Genomic DNA, 14,831 nt, shown 5'->3' on the forward strand with positions numbered 1-14,831 from the left:
TAGTTGAACTCAACAATAGAGTGATCATACGGCTCTATCTTGTTCTTTGTCATTTACTTTTCGATATTTCAGTCAATGCATTCCTATAAAAATCTTCACAATGCCAAGTATTTTATTTCATTTTATGATAACTTCTTCTAAAGTTCATAGAGCCAGATGTTTATTCTTAAATTGTATTCAACATTTGTTTGATGAAAAATATTCCTAAAGCATGGAGAAAACAGTTAGGTGCTACTGAGATTTGAACTCAGGATTTCCTGTTTACGAGACAGGCGCTTTAACCACTAAGCCACAGCACCTACGTCAATAGCAAAAAATACATAAATAATCTACTGCTGATGATGAAATTTTGTTTCCTGCTATAAATTCTTCTTTATATGAACTGTAATCTTAAACACAAAAAGATACTCAATCACTAAACAAGTATTATTATGTTTTAATAAACAGGTACTCTTATAAAACCCAATGTTATTTCTTGAATACATTACATTTTTTTTTTCATGAAGGCATTAATATAGCTCAAATCGAGGTAGTAATGTCATCTACGTCTTTCTCATAGATATGTCTTTTTTTATTTTGCAATAACAGTATTCACTCTATAATCTTGAAAATACTTTGGCTTTTATGAGGTTGAATATGATCTGTTCAACAGTAAGATGAATCAGACTTTTATATTTTAATTGTATCAGAATAGTACCTAATGAAATTGATTTGTTATATAATAAAGAGAAATGCAAGGCGCTGCTGAGAGTTGAATTGAGGATCTCCTGTTTACTAGACAGGCGCTTTAACCAGCTAAGCCACAGCACCCCCTTGAGTCTTAACTTTGAAAGACTTTTCTTTATGGTGTTCAAGAGAATATTGCTTTTTCACTTTCATATTCTTTTATAAGTTCACAGACTTCTCTACTCAAACACTTTAGAAGAAGACGCTTCACTTATTCAAAAACACCTCTCTAATTTGAAGTTTACCCTATTCATAGAATTTTAAAATATACCTTGCCGAAGAGTGGATTAGTTGAACTCAACAATAGAGTGATCATACGGCTCTATCTTGTTCTTTGTCATTTACTTTTCGATATTTCAGTCAATGCATTCCTATAAAAATCTTCACAATACCAAGTATTTTATTTCATTTTATGATAACTTATTTTAAAGTTCATAGAACCAGATGTTTAATTCTTAAAATGTATTCAATACTTGTTTGATAAAAAATATTCCTAAAGCATGGAGAAAACAGTTAGGTGCTACTGAGATTTGAACTCAGGATTTCCTGTTTACGAGACAGGCGCTTTAACCACTAAGCCACAGCACCAACGTCAATAGCAAAAAATACATAAATAATCTACTGCTGATGATGAAATTTTGTTTCCTGCTATAAATTCTTCTTTATATGAACTGTAATCTTAAACACAAAAAGATACTCAATCACTAAACAAGTATTAATATGTTTTAATAAACAGGTACTCTTATAAATCCCAATGTTATTTCTTGAATACATTATATTTTTTTTTCATGAAGGCATTAATATAGCTCAAATCGAGGTAGTAATGTCATATGTCTTTCTCATAGATGTGTCTTTTTTATTTTGCAACAACAGTATTCACTCTATAATCTTGAAAATACTTTGGTTTTTATGAGGTTTAAGATGATCTGTTCAACAGTAAGATGAATCAGACTTTTATATTTTAATTGTATCAGAATAGGACCTAATGAAATTGATTTGTTATATAACAAAGAGAAAAGCAAGGCACTGCTGAGAGTTGAACTCAGGATCTCCTGTTTACTAGACAGGCGCTTTAACCAGCTAAGCCACAGCACCCCCTTGACTATTTACTTTGAAAGACTTTTCTTTATGGTGTTCAGGAGAATATTGCTTTTTCACTTTCATATTCTTTTATAAGTTCACAGACTTCTCTAATCAAACACTTTAGATGAAGAAGCTTTACTTATTCAAAAACACCTCTCTAATTTGAAGTTTACCCTATTCATAGAATTTTAAAATATACCTTGCCGAAGAGTGGATTAGTTGAACTCAACAATAGCGTGATCATACGGCTCTATCTTGTTCTTTGTCATTTACTTTTCGATATTTCAGTCAATGCATTCCTATAAAAATCTTTACAATGCCAAGTATTTTATTTCATTTTATGATAACTTATTCTAAAGTTCATAGAGCCAGATGTTTATTCTTAAATTGTATTCAACATTTGTTTGATGAAAAATATTCCTAAAGCATGGAGAAAACAGTTAGGTGCTGCTGAGATTTGAACTCTGCATTTCCTGTTTACGGGACAAGCGCTTTAACCACTAAGCCACACCACCAACGTCAATAACAAAAAATACATAAATAATCTATTGATGATGATGAAATTTTGTTTCCTGCTATAAATTCTTCTTTATATGTACTGTAATCTTAAACACAAAAAGATACTCAATCACTAAACAAGTATTAATGTGTTTTAATAAACTGGTACTCTTATAAAACCCAATGGTATTTCTTGAATACATTACATTTTTTTTTTCATGAAGGCATTAATATAGCTCAAATCGAGGTAGTAATGTCATCTACGTCTTTCTCATAGATATGTCTTTTTTTATTTTGCAATAACAGTATTTACTCTATAATCTTGAAAATACTTTGGTTTTTATGAGGTTTAAGATGATCTGTTCAACAGAAAGATGAATCAGACTCTTATATTTTAATTGTATCAGAATAGGACCTAATGAAATTGATTTGTTATATAACAAAGAGAAAAGCAAGGCGCTGCTGAGAGTTGAACTCAGGATCTCTTGTTTACTAGACAGGCGCTTTAAACCAGCTAAGCCACAGCACCCCCTTGAGTCTTAACTTTGAAAGACTTTTCTTTATGGTGTTCAAGAGAATATTGCTTTTTCACTTTCATATTCTTTTATAAGTTCACAGACTTCTCTACTCAAACACTTTAGATGAAGACGCTTCACTTATTCAAAAACACCCCTCTAATTTGAAGTTTACCCTATTCATAGAATTTTAAAATATACCTTGCCGAAGAGTGGATTAGTTGAACTCAAAAATAGAGTGATCATACGGCTCTATCATGTTCTTTGTCATTTACTTTTCGATATTTCAGTCAATGCATTCCTATAAAAATCTTCACAATACCAAGTATTTTATTTCATTTTATGATAACTTATTCTAAAGTTCATAGAACCAGACGTTTAATTCCTAAAATGTATTCAATACTTGTTTGATGAAAAATATTCCTAAAGCATGGAGAAAACAGTTAGGTGCTACTGAGATTTGAACTCAGGATTTCCTGTTTACGAGACAGGCGCTTTAACCACTAAGCCACAGCACCAACGTCAATAGCAAAAAATACATAAATAATCTACTGCTGATGATGAAATTTTGTTTCCTGCTATAAATTCTTCTTTATATGTACTGTAATCTTAAACACAAAAAGATACTCAATCACTAAACAAGTATTAATATGTTTTAATAAACTGGTACTCTTATAAAACCCAATGTTATTTCTTGAATACATTAAAAAAAAATTCATGAAGGCATTAATATAGCTCAAATCGAGGTAGTAATGTCATCTACGTCTTTCTCATAGATATGTCTTTTTTATTTTGCAATAACAGTATTTACTCTATAATCTTGAAAATACTTTGGTTTTTATGAGGTTTAAGATGATCTGTTCAACAGAAAGATGAATCAGACTTTTATATTTTAATTGTATCAGAATAGGACCTAATGAAATTGATTTGTTATATAACAAAGAGAAAAGCAAGGCGCTGCTGAGAGTTGAATTCAGGATCTCCTGTTTACTAGACAGGCGCTTTAACCAGCTAAGCCACAGCACCCCCTTGAGTCTTAACTTCGAAAGACTTTTTCTTTATGGTGTTCAAGAGAATATTGCTTTTTCACTTTCAAATTCGTTTATAAGTTCACAGACTTCTCTACTCAAACACTTTAGATGAAGACGCTTCACTTATTCAAAATACACCTCTCTAATTTGAAGTTTACCCTATTCATAGAATTTTAAAATATACCTTGCCGAAGAGTGGATTAGTTGAACTCAACAATAGAGTGATCACACGGCTCTATCTTGTTCTTTGTCATTTACTTTTCGATATTTCAGTCAATGCATTCCTATAAAAATCTTCACAATACCAAGTATTTTATTTCATTTTATGATAACTTATTCTAAAGTTCATAGAACCAGACGTTTAATTCTTAAAATGTATTCAATACTCGTTTGATGAAAAATATTCCTAAAGCATGGAGAAAACAGTTAGGTGCTATTGAGATTTGAACTCAGGATTTCCTGTTTACGAGACAGGTGCTTTAACCACTAAGCCACAGCACCAACGTCAATAGCAAAAAATACATAAATAATCTACTGCTGATGATGAAATTTTGTTTCCTGCTATAATTTCTTCTTTATATGTACTGTAATCTTAAACACAAAAAGATACTCAATCACTAAACAAGTATTAATATGTTTTAATAAACAGGTACTCTTATAAAACCCAATGTTATTTCTTGAATGCATTATATTTTTTTTTCATGAAGGCATTAATATAGCTCAAATCGAGGTAGTAATGTCATATACGTCTTTCTCATAGATATGTCTTTTTTTATTTTGCAACAACAGTATTCACTCTATAATCTTGAAAATACTTTGGTTTTTATGAGGTTTAAGATGATCTGTTCAACAGAAAGATGAATCAGACTTTTATATTTTAATTGTATCAGAATAGGACCTAATGAAATTGATTTGTTATATAACAAAGAGAAAAGCAAGGCGCTGCTGAGAGTTGAACTCAGGATCTCCTGTTTACTAGACAGGCGCTTTAACCAGCTAAGCCACAGCACCCCCTTGAGTCTTAACTTTGAAAGACTTTTCTTTATGGTGTTCAAGAGAATATTGCTTTTTCACTTTCATATTCTTTTATAAGTGCACAGACTTCTCTACTTAAACACTTTAGATGAAGACGCTTCACTTATTCAAAAACACCTCTCTAATTTGAAGTTTACCCTATTCATAGAATTTTAAAATATACCTTGCCGAAGAGTGGATTAGTTGAACTCAACAATAGAGTGATCATACGGCTCTATCTTGTTCTTTGTCATTTACTTTTCGATATTTCAGTCAATGCATTCCTATAAAAATCTTCACAATACCAAGTATTTTATTTCATTTTATGATAACTTATTCTAAAGTTCATAGAACCAGATGTTTAATTCTTAAAATGTATTCAATACTTGTTTGATAAAAAATATTCCTAAAGCATGGAGAAAACAGTTAGGTGCTACTGAGATTTGAACTCAGGATTTCCTGTTTACGAGACAGGCGCTTTAACCACTAAGCCACAGCACCAACGTCAATAGCAAAAAATACATAAATAATCTACTGCTGATGATGAAATTTTGTTTCCTGCTATAAATTCTTCTTTATATGAACTGTAATCTTAAACACAAAAAGATACTCAATCACTAAACAAGTATTAATATGTTTTAATAAACAGGTACTCTTATGAATCCCAATGTTATTTCTTGAATACATTATATTTTTTTTTCATGAAGGCATTAATATAGCTCAAATCGAGGTAGTAATGTCATACGTCTTTCTCATAGATGTGTCTTTTTTTATTTTGCAACAACAGTATTCACTCTATAATCTTGAAAATACTTTGGTTTTTATGAGGTTTAAGATGATCTGTTCAACAGTAAGATGAATCAGACTTTTATATTTTAATTGTATCAGAATAGGACCTAATGAAATTGATTTGTTATATAACAAAGAGAAAAGCAAGGCACTGCTGAGAGTTGAACTCAGGATCTCCTGTTTACTAGACAGGCGCTTTAACCAGCTAAGCCACAGCACCCCCTTGAGTCTTTACTTTGAAAGACTTTTCTTTATGGTGTTCAAGAGAATATTGCTTTTTCACTTTCATATTCTTTTATAAGTTCACAGACTTCTATACTCAAACACTTTAGATGAAGAAGCTTAACTTATTGAAAAACACCTCTCTTATTTGAAGTTTACCCTATTCATAGAATTTTAAAATATACCTTGCCGAAGAGTGGATTAGTTGAACTCAACAATAGAGTGATCATACGGCTCTATCTTGTTCTTTGTCATTTACTTTTCGATATTTCAGTCAATGCATTCCTATAAAAATCTTCACAATGCCAAGTATTTTATTTCATTTTATGATAACTTATTCTAAAGTTCATAGAACCAGATGTTTATTCTTAAATTGTATTCAACATTTGTTTGATGAAAAATATTCCTAAAGCATGGAGAAAACAGTTAGGTGCTGCTGAGATTTGAACTCTGCATTTCCTGTTTACGAGACAGGCGCTTTAACCACTAAGCCACAGCACCAAGGTCAATAATAAAAAATACATAAATAATCTATTGTTGATGATGAAATTTTGTTTCCTGCTATAAATTCTTCTTTATATGTACTGTAACCCTAAACACAAAAAGATACTCATTCACTAAACAAGTATTATAATGTTTTAATAAACAGGTACTCTTATAAAACCCAATGTTATCTCTTGAATACATTACATTTTTTTTTCATGAAGGCATTAATATAGCTGAAATCGAGGTAGTAATGTCATCTACGTCTTTCTCATAGATATGTCTTTTTTTATTTTGCAAAAACAGTATTCACTCTATAATCTTGAAAATACTTTGGCTTTTATGAGGTTGAAGGTGATCTGTTCAACAGTAAGATGAATCAGACTTTTATATTTTAATTGTATCAGAATAGTACCTAATGAAATTGATTTGTTATATAATAAAGAGAAAAGCAAGGCGCTGCTGAGAGTTGAACTCAGGATCTCCTGTTTACTAGACAGGCGCTTTAACCAGCTAAGCCACAGCACCCCCTTGAGTCTTAACTTTGAAAGACTTTTCTTTATGGTGTTCAAGAGAATATTGCTTTTTCACTTTCATATTCTTTTATAAGTTCACAGACTTCTCTACTCAAACACTTTAGATGAAGAAGCTTCACTTATTCAAAAACACCTCTCTAATTTGAAGTTTACCCTATTCATAGAATTTTAAAATATACCTTGCCGAAGAGTGGATTAGTTGAACTCAACAATAGAGTGATCATACGGCTCTATCTTGTTCTTTGTCATTTACTTTTCGATATTTCAGTCAATGCATTCCTATAAAAATCTTCACAATGCCAAGTATTTTATTTCATTTTATGATAACTTCTTCTAAAGTTCATAGAGCCAGATGTTTATTCTTAAATTGTATTCAACATTTGTTTGATGAAAAATATTCCTAAAGCATGGAGAAAACAGTTAGGTGCTACTGAGATTTGAACTCAGGATTTCCTGTTTACGAGACAGGCGCTTTAACCACTAAGCCACAGCACCTACGTCAATAGCAAAAAATACATAAATAATCTACTGCTGATGATGAAATTTTGTTTCCTGCTATAAATTCTTCTTTATATGAACTGTAATCTTAAACACAAAAAGATACTCAATCACTAAACAAGTATTATTATGTTTTAATAAACAGGTACTCTTATAAAACCCAATGTTATTTCTTGAATACATTACATTTTTTTTTTCATGAAGGCATTAATATAGCTCAAATCGAGGTAGTAATGTCATCTACGTCTTTCTCATAGATATGTCTTTTTTTATTTTGCAATAACAGTATTCACTCTATAATCTTGAAAATACTTTGGCTTTTATGAGGTTGAAGATGATCTGTTCAACAGTAAGATGAATCAGACTTTTATATTTTAATTGTATCAGAATAGTACCTAATGAAATTGATTTGTTATATAATAAAGAGAAATGCAAGGCGCTGCTGAGAGTTGAATTGAGGATCTCCTGTTTACTAGACAGGCGCTTTAACCAGCTAAGCCACAGCACCCCCTTGAGTCTTAACTTTGAAAGACTTTTCTTTATGGTGTTCAAGAGAATATTGCTTTTTCACTTTCATATTCTTTTATAAGTTCACAGACTTCTCTACTCAAACACTTTAGAAGAAGACGCTTCACTTATTCAAAAACACCTCTCTAATTTGAAGTTTACCCTATTCATAGAATTTTAAAATATACCTTGCCGAAGAGTGGATTAGTTGAACTCAACAATAGAGTGATCATACGGCTCTATCTTGTTCTTTGTCATTTACTTTTCGATATTTCAGTCAATGCATTCCTATAAAAATCTTCACAATACCAAGTATTTTATTTCATTTTATGATAACTTATTTTAAAGTTCATAGAACCAGATGTTTAATTCTTAAAATGTATTCAATACTTGTTTGATAAAAAATATTCCTAAAGCATGGAGAAAACAGTTAGGTGCTACTGAGATTTGAACTCAGGATTTCCTGTTTACGAGACAGGCGCTTTAACCACTAAGCCACAGCACCAACGTCAATAGCAAAAAATACATAAATAATCTACTGCTGATGATGAAATTTTGTTTCCTGCTATAAATTCTTCTTTATATGAACTGTAATCTTAAACACAAAAAGATACTCAATCACTAAACAAGTATTAATATGTTTTAATAAACAGGTACTCTTATAAATCCCAATGTTATTTCTTGAATACATTATATTTTTTTTTCATGAAGGCATTAATATAGCTCAAATCGAGGTAGTAATGTCATATGTCTTTCTCATAGATGTGTCTTTTTTATTTTGCAACAACAGTATTCACTCTATAATCTTGAAAATACTTTGGTTTTTATGAGGTTTAAGATGATCTGTTCAACAGTAAGATGAATCAGACTTTTATATTTTAATTGTATCAGAATAGGACCTAATGAAATTGATTTGTTATATAACAAAGAGAAAAGCAAGGCACTGCTGAGAGTTGAACTCAGGATCTCCTGTTTACTAGACAGGCGCTTTAACCAGCTAAGCCACAGCACCCCCTTGACTATTTACTTTGAAAGACTTTTCTTTATGGTGTTCAGGAGAATATTGCTTTTTCACTTTCATATTCTTTTATAAGTTCACAGACTTCTCTACTCAAACACTTTAGATGAAGAAGCTTTACTTATTCAAAAACACCTCTCTAATTTGAAGTTTACCCTATTCATAGAATTTTAAAATATACCTTGCCGAAGAGTGGATTAGTTGAACTCAACAATAGCGTGATCATACGGCTCTATCTTGTTCTTTGTCATTTACTTTTCGATATTTCAGTCAATGCATTCCTATAAAAATCTTTACAATGCCAAGTATTTTATTTCATTTTATGATAACTTATTCTAAAGTTCATAGAGCCAGATGTTTATTCTTAAATTGTATTCAACATTTGTTTGATGAAAAATATTCCTAAAGCATGGAGAAAACAGTTAGGTGCTGCTGAGATTTGAACTCTGCATTTCCTGTTTACGGGACAAGCGCTTTAACCACTAAGCCACACCACCAACGTCAATAACAAAAAATACATAAATAATCTATTGATGATGATGAAATTTTGTTTCCTGCTATAAATTCTTCTTTATATGTACTGTAATCTTAAACACAAAAAGATACTCAATCACTAAACAAGTATTAATGTGTTTTAATAAACTGGTACTCTTATAAAACCCAATGGTATTTCTTGAATACATTACATTTTTTTTTTCATGAAGGCATTAATATAGCTCAAATCGAGGTAGTAATGTCATCTACGTCTTTCTCATAGATATGTCTTTTTTTATTTTGCAATAACAGTATTTACTCTATAATCTTGAAAATACTTTGGTTTTTATGAGGTTTAAGATGATCTGTTCAACAGAAAGATGAATCAGACTCTTATATTTTAATTGTATCAGAATAGGACCTAATGAAATTGATTTGTTATATAACAAAGAGAAAAGCAAGGCGCTGCTGAGAGTTGAACTCAGGATCTCTTGTTTACTAGACAGGCGCTTTAAACCAGCTAAGCCACAGCACCCCCTTGAGTCTTAACTTTGAAAGACTTTTCTTTATGGTGTTCAAGAGAATATTGCTTTTTCACTTTCATATTCTTTTATAAGTTCACAGACTTCTCTACTCAAACACTTTAGATGAAGACGCTTCACTTATTCAAAAACACCCCTCTAATTTGAAGTTTACCCTATTCATAGAATTTTAAAATATACCTTGCCGAAGAGTGGATTAGTTGAACTCAAAAATAGAGTGATCATACGGCTCTATCATGTTCTTCGTCATTTACTTTTCGATATTTCAGTCAATGCATTCCTATAAAAATCTTCACAATACCAAGTATTTTATTTCATTTTATGATAACTTATTCTAAAGTTCATAGAACCAGACGTTTAATTCCTAAAATGTATTCAATACTTGTTTGATGAAAAATATTCCTAAAGCATGGAGAAAACAGTTAGGTGCTACTGAGATTTGAACTCAGGATTTCCTGTTTACGAGACAGGCGCTTTAACCACTAAGCCACAGCACCAACGTCAATAGCAAAAAATACATAAATAATCTACTGCTGATGATGAAATTTTGTTTCCTGCTATAAATTCTTCTTTATATGTACTGTAATCTTAAACACAAAAAGATACTCAATCACTAAACAAGTATTAATATGTTTTAATAAACTGGTACTCTTATAAAACCCAATGTTATTTCTTGAATACATTAAAAAAAAATTCATGAAGGCATTAATATAGCTCAAATCGAGGTAGTAATGTCATCTACGTCTTTCTCATAGATATGTCTTTTTTATTTTGCAATAACAGTATTTACTCTATAATCTTGAAAATACTTTGGTTTTTATGAGGTTTAAGATGATCTGTTCAACAGAAAGATGAATCAGACTTTTATATTTTAATTGTATCAGAATAGGACCTAATGAAATTGATTTGTTATATAACAAAGAGAAAAGCAAGGCGCTGCTGAGAGTTGAATTCAGGATCTCCTGTTTACTAGACAGGCGCTTTAACCAGCTAAGCCACAGCACCCCCTTGAGTCTTAACTTCGAAAGACTTTTTCTTTATGGTGTTCAAGAGAATATTGCTTTTTCACTTTCAAATTCGTTTATAAGTTCACAGACTTCTCTACTCAAACACTTTAGATGAAGACGCTTCACTTATTCAAAATACACCTCTCTAATTTGAAGTTTACCCTATTCATAGAATTTTAAAATATACCTTGCCGAAGAGTGGATTAGTTGAACTCAACAATAGAGTGATCACACGGCTCTATCTTGTTCTTTGTCATTTACTTTTCGATATTTCAGTCAATGCATTCCTATAAAAATCTTCACAATACCAAGTATTTTATTTCATTTTATGATAACTTATTCTAAAGTTCATAGAACCAGACGTTTAATTCTTAAAATGTATTCAATACTCGTTTGATGAAAAATATTCCTAAAGCATGGAGAAAACAGTTAGGTGCTATTGAGATTTGAACTCAGGATTTCCTGTTTACGAGACAGGTGCTTTAACCACTAAGCCACAGCACCAACGTCAATAGCAAAAAATACATAAATAATCTACTGCTGATGATGAAATTTTGTTTCCTGCTATAATTTCTTCTTTATATGTACTGTAATCTTAAACACAAAAAGATACTCAATCACTAAACAAGTATTAATATGTTTTAATAAACAGGTACTCTTATAAAACCCAATGTTATTTCTTGAATGCATTATATTTTTTTTTCATGAAGGCATTAATATAGCTCAAATCGAGGTAGTAATGTCATATACGTCTTTCTCATAGATATGTCTTTTTTTATTTTGCAACAACAGTATTCACTCTATAATCTTGAAAATACTTTGGTTTTTATGAGGTTTAAGATGTTCTGTTCAACAGTAAGATGAATCAGACTTTTATATTTTAATTGTATCAGAATAGGACCTAATGAAATTGATTTGTTCTATAACAAGGAGAAAAGCAAGGCGCTGCTGAGAGTTGAACTCAGGATCTCCTGTTTACTAGACAGGTGCTTTAACCAGCTAAGCCACAGCACCCCCTTGAGTCTTTACTTTGAAAGACTTTTCTTTATGGTGTTCAAGAGAATATTGCTTTTTCACTTTCATATTCTTTTATAAGCTCACAGACTTCTCTACTCAAACACTTTAGATGAAGAAGCTTCACTTATTCAAAAAGACCTCTCTAATTTGAAGTTTACCCTATTCATAGAATTTTTAAATATACCTTGCCGAAGAGTGGATTAGTTGAACTCAACAATAGAGTGATCATACGGCTCTATCTTGTTCTTTGTCATTTACTTTTCGATATTTCAGTCAATGCATTCCTATAAAAATCTTCACAATGCCAAGTATTTTATTTCATTTTATGATAACTTATTCTAAAGTTCATAGAACCAGACGTTTATTCTTAAATTGTATTAAACATTTGTTTGATGAAAAATATTCCTAAAGCATGGAGAAAACAGATAGGTGCTGCTGAGATTTGAACTCAGCATTTCCTGTTTACGAGACAGGCGCTTTAACCACTAAGCCACACCACCAACGTCAATAACAAAAAAATACATAAATAATCTATTGTTGATGATGAAATTGTGTTTCCTGCTATAAATTCTTCTTTATATGTACTGTAATCTTAAACACAAAAAGATACTCAATCACTAAACAAGTATTAATGTGTTTTAATAAACTGGTACTCTTATAAAACCCAATGGTATTTCTTGAATACATTACATATTTTTTTTCATGAAGGCATTAATATAGCTCAAATCGAGGTAGTAATGTCATCTACGTCTTTCTCATAGATATGTCTTTTTTTATTTTGCAATAACAGTATTTACTCTATAATCTTGAAAATACTTTGGTTTTTATGAGGTTTAAGATGATCTGTTCAACAGAAAGATGAATCAGACTTTTATATTTTAATTGTATCAGAATAGGACCTAATGAAATTGATTTGTCATATAACAAAGAGAAAAGCAAGGCGCTGCTGAGAGTTGAACTCAGGATCTCTTGTTTACTAGACAGGCGCTTTAAACCAGCTAAGCCACAGCACCCCCTTGAGTCTTAACTTTGAAAGACTTTTCTTTATGGTGTTCAAGAGAATATTGCTTTTTCACTTTCATATTCTTTTATAAGTTCACAGACTTCTCTACTCAAACACTTTAGATGAAGACGCTTCACTTATTCAAAAACACCTCTCTAATTTGAAGTTTACCCTATTCATAGAATTTTAAAATATACCTTGCCGAAGAGTGGATTAGTTGAACTCAACAATAGAGTGATCATACGGCTCTATCTTTTTCTTTGTCATTTACTTTTCGATATTTCAGTCAATGCATTCCTATAAAAATATTCACAATACCAAGTATTTTATTTCATTTTATGATAACTTATTCTAATTTTCATAGAACCAGACGTTTAATTCTTAAAATGTATTCAACACTTGTTTGATGAAAAATATTCCTAAAGCATGGAGAAAACAGTTAGGTGCTACTGGGATTTGAACTCAGGATTTCTTGTTTACGAGACAGGCGCTTTAACCACTAAGCCACAGCACCAACGTCAATAACAAAAAATACATAAATAATCTATTGTTGATGATGAAATTTTGTTTCCTGCTATAAATTCTTCTTTATATGTACTGTAACCCTAAACACAAAAAGATACTCAATCACTAAACAAGTATTATTATGTTTTAATAAACAGGTACTCTTATAAAACCCAATGTTATTTCTTGAATACATTACATTTTTTTTCATGAAGGCATTAATATAGCTCAAATCGAGGTAGTAATGTCATCTACGTCTTTCTCATAGATATGTCTTTTTTTATTTTGCAATAACAGTATTCACTCTATAATCTTGAAAATACTTTGGCTTTTATGAGGTTGAAGATGATCTGTTCAACAGTAAGATGAATCAGACTTTTATATTTTAATTGTATCAGAATAGTACCTAATGAAATTAATTTTATATAATAAAGAAAAAAGCAAGGCGCTGCTGAGAGTTGAACTCAGGATCTCCTGTATACTAGACAGGCGCTTTAACCAGTTAAGCCACAGCACCCCCTTGAGTTTTAACTTTGAAAGACTTTTCTTTATGGTGTTCAAGAGAATATTGCTTTTTCACTTTCATATTCTTTTATAAGTTCACAGACTTCTCTACTCAAACACTTTAGATGAAGAAGCTTCACTTATTCAAAAACACCTCTCTAATTTGAAGTTTACCCTATTCATAGAATTTTAAAATATACCTTGCCGAAGAGTGGATTAGTTGAACTCAACAATAGAGTGATCATACGGCTCTATCTTGTTCTTTGTCATTTACTTTTCGATATTTCAGACAATGCATTCCTATAAAAATCTTCACAATACCATGTATTTTATTTCATTTTATGATAACTTATTCAAAAGTTCATAGAACCAGAAGTTTAATTCTTAAAATGTATTCAATACTTGTTTGATGAAAAATATTCCCAAAGCATGGAGAAAACAGTTAGGTGCTACTGAGATTTGAACTCAAGATTTCCTGTTTACGAGACAGGCTCTTTAACCACTAAGCCACAGCACCAAGGTAAATAGCAAAAAATACATAAATAATCTACTGCTGATGATGAAATTTTGTTTCCTGCTATACATTTTTCTTTATATGTACTGTAATCTTAAACACAATAAGATACTCAATCACTAAACAAGTATTAATATGTTTTAAGAAACAGGTACTCTTATAAAACCCAATGTTATTTCTTGAATACTTATATATTTTTTTTCATGAATGCATGTATATAGCTCAAATTGAGGTAGTAATGTCATATATGTCTTTCTCATAGATATGTCTTTTTTTATTTTGCAATAACAGTATTTACTCTATAATCTTGAAAATACGTTGGTTTTTATGAGGTTTAAGATGATCT

General features: G+C 30.8%; 24 non-coding genes across 24 annotated transcripts; all 24 read right to left on the reverse strand.

The window, feature by feature from the left end:
- Nucleotides 1–226: 226 nt before the first annotated feature.
- On the reverse strand, nt 227–299 carry TRNAT-CGU (transfer RNA threonine (anticodon CGU)). The gene has a single exon. It is a non-coding gene; the product is annotated as a tRNA-Thr (tRNA).
- A 942-nt stretch (nt 300–1,241) lies between these two features.
- Nucleotides 1,242–1,314, reverse strand: TRNAT-CGU (transfer RNA threonine (anticodon CGU)). Its single transcript has one exon. It is a non-coding gene; the product is annotated as a tRNA-Thr (tRNA).
- Nucleotides 1,315–1,747: 433 nt separating this feature from the next.
- TRNAT-AGU (transfer RNA threonine (anticodon AGU)) lies at nt 1,748–1,821 on the reverse strand. The gene has a single exon. It is a non-coding gene; the product is annotated as a tRNA-Thr (tRNA).
- A 940-nt stretch (nt 1,822–2,761) lies between these two features.
- Nucleotides 2,762–2,836, reverse strand: TRNAT-AGU (transfer RNA threonine (anticodon AGU)). The gene has a single exon. It is a non-coding gene; the product is annotated as a tRNA-Thr (tRNA).
- A 431-nt stretch (nt 2,837–3,267) lies between these two features.
- On the reverse strand, nt 3,268–3,340 carry TRNAT-CGU (transfer RNA threonine (anticodon CGU)). Its single transcript has one exon. It is a non-coding gene; the product is annotated as a tRNA-Thr (tRNA).
- A 434-nt stretch (nt 3,341–3,774) lies between these two features.
- Nucleotides 3,775–3,848, reverse strand: TRNAT-AGU (transfer RNA threonine (anticodon AGU)). The gene has a single exon. It is a non-coding gene; the product is annotated as a tRNA-Thr (tRNA).
- A 433-nt stretch (nt 3,849–4,281) lies between these two features.
- Nucleotides 4,282–4,354, reverse strand: TRNAT-CGU (transfer RNA threonine (anticodon CGU)). Its single transcript has one exon. It is a non-coding gene; the product is annotated as a tRNA-Thr (tRNA).
- A 436-nt stretch (nt 4,355–4,790) lies between these two features.
- TRNAT-AGU (transfer RNA threonine (anticodon AGU)) lies at nt 4,791–4,864 on the reverse strand. The gene has a single exon. It is a non-coding gene; the product is annotated as a tRNA-Thr (tRNA).
- A 431-nt stretch (nt 4,865–5,295) lies between these two features.
- On the reverse strand, nt 5,296–5,368 carry TRNAT-CGU (transfer RNA threonine (anticodon CGU)). The gene has a single exon. It is a non-coding gene; the product is annotated as a tRNA-Thr (tRNA).
- A 434-nt stretch (nt 5,369–5,802) lies between these two features.
- TRNAT-AGU (transfer RNA threonine (anticodon AGU)) lies at nt 5,803–5,876 on the reverse strand. Its single transcript has one exon. It is a non-coding gene; the product is annotated as a tRNA-Thr (tRNA).
- Nucleotides 5,877–6,306: 430 nt separating this feature from the next.
- On the reverse strand, nt 6,307–6,379 carry TRNAT-CGU (transfer RNA threonine (anticodon CGU)). The gene has a single exon. It is a non-coding gene; the product is annotated as a tRNA-Thr (tRNA).
- A 436-nt stretch (nt 6,380–6,815) lies between these two features.
- TRNAT-AGU (transfer RNA threonine (anticodon AGU)) lies at nt 6,816–6,889 on the reverse strand. The gene has a single exon. It is a non-coding gene; the product is annotated as a tRNA-Thr (tRNA).
- Nucleotides 6,890–7,319: 430 nt separating this feature from the next.
- TRNAT-CGU (transfer RNA threonine (anticodon CGU)) lies at nt 7,320–7,392 on the reverse strand. The gene has a single exon. It is a non-coding gene; the product is annotated as a tRNA-Thr (tRNA).
- A 942-nt stretch (nt 7,393–8,334) lies between these two features.
- Nucleotides 8,335–8,407, reverse strand: TRNAT-CGU (transfer RNA threonine (anticodon CGU)). The gene has a single exon. It is a non-coding gene; the product is annotated as a tRNA-Thr (tRNA).
- Nucleotides 8,408–8,840: 433 nt separating this feature from the next.
- TRNAT-AGU (transfer RNA threonine (anticodon AGU)) lies at nt 8,841–8,914 on the reverse strand. The gene has a single exon. It is a non-coding gene; the product is annotated as a tRNA-Thr (tRNA).
- A 940-nt stretch (nt 8,915–9,854) lies between these two features.
- On the reverse strand, nt 9,855–9,929 carry TRNAT-AGU (transfer RNA threonine (anticodon AGU)). Its single transcript has one exon. It is a non-coding gene; the product is annotated as a tRNA-Thr (tRNA).
- A 431-nt stretch (nt 9,930–10,360) lies between these two features.
- Nucleotides 10,361–10,433, reverse strand: TRNAT-CGU (transfer RNA threonine (anticodon CGU)). Its single transcript has one exon. It is a non-coding gene; the product is annotated as a tRNA-Thr (tRNA).
- A 434-nt stretch (nt 10,434–10,867) lies between these two features.
- Nucleotides 10,868–10,941, reverse strand: TRNAT-AGU (transfer RNA threonine (anticodon AGU)). The gene has a single exon. It is a non-coding gene; the product is annotated as a tRNA-Thr (tRNA).
- Nucleotides 10,942–11,374: 433 nt separating this feature from the next.
- On the reverse strand, nt 11,375–11,447 carry TRNAT-CGU (transfer RNA threonine (anticodon CGU)). Its single transcript has one exon. It is a non-coding gene; the product is annotated as a tRNA-Thr (tRNA).
- A 436-nt stretch (nt 11,448–11,883) lies between these two features.
- On the reverse strand, nt 11,884–11,957 carry TRNAT-AGU (transfer RNA threonine (anticodon AGU)). Its single transcript has one exon. It is a non-coding gene; the product is annotated as a tRNA-Thr (tRNA).
- Nucleotides 11,958–12,387: 430 nt separating this feature from the next.
- Nucleotides 12,388–12,460, reverse strand: TRNAT-CGU (transfer RNA threonine (anticodon CGU)). The gene has a single exon. It is a non-coding gene; the product is annotated as a tRNA-Thr (tRNA).
- Nucleotides 12,461–12,898: 438 nt separating this feature from the next.
- TRNAT-AGU (transfer RNA threonine (anticodon AGU)) lies at nt 12,899–12,973 on the reverse strand. Its single transcript has one exon. It is a non-coding gene; the product is annotated as a tRNA-Thr (tRNA).
- A 431-nt stretch (nt 12,974–13,404) lies between these two features.
- TRNAT-CGU (transfer RNA threonine (anticodon CGU)) lies at nt 13,405–13,477 on the reverse strand. The gene has a single exon. It is a non-coding gene; the product is annotated as a tRNA-Thr (tRNA).
- A 433-nt stretch (nt 13,478–13,910) lies between these two features.
- Nucleotides 13,911–13,984, reverse strand: TRNAT-AGU (transfer RNA threonine (anticodon AGU)). Its single transcript has one exon. It is a non-coding gene; the product is annotated as a tRNA-Thr (tRNA).
- Between the last annotated feature and the right edge of the window lie 847 nt (nt 13,985–14,831).

Source organism: Lissotriton helveticus, chromosome 12, assembly GCF_964261635.1.
Source record: "Lissotriton helveticus chromosome 12, aLisHel1.1, whole genome shotgun sequence".
Taxonomy (NCBI): Eukaryota; Metazoa; Chordata; class Amphibia; order Caudata; family Salamandridae; genus Lissotriton; species Lissotriton helveticus.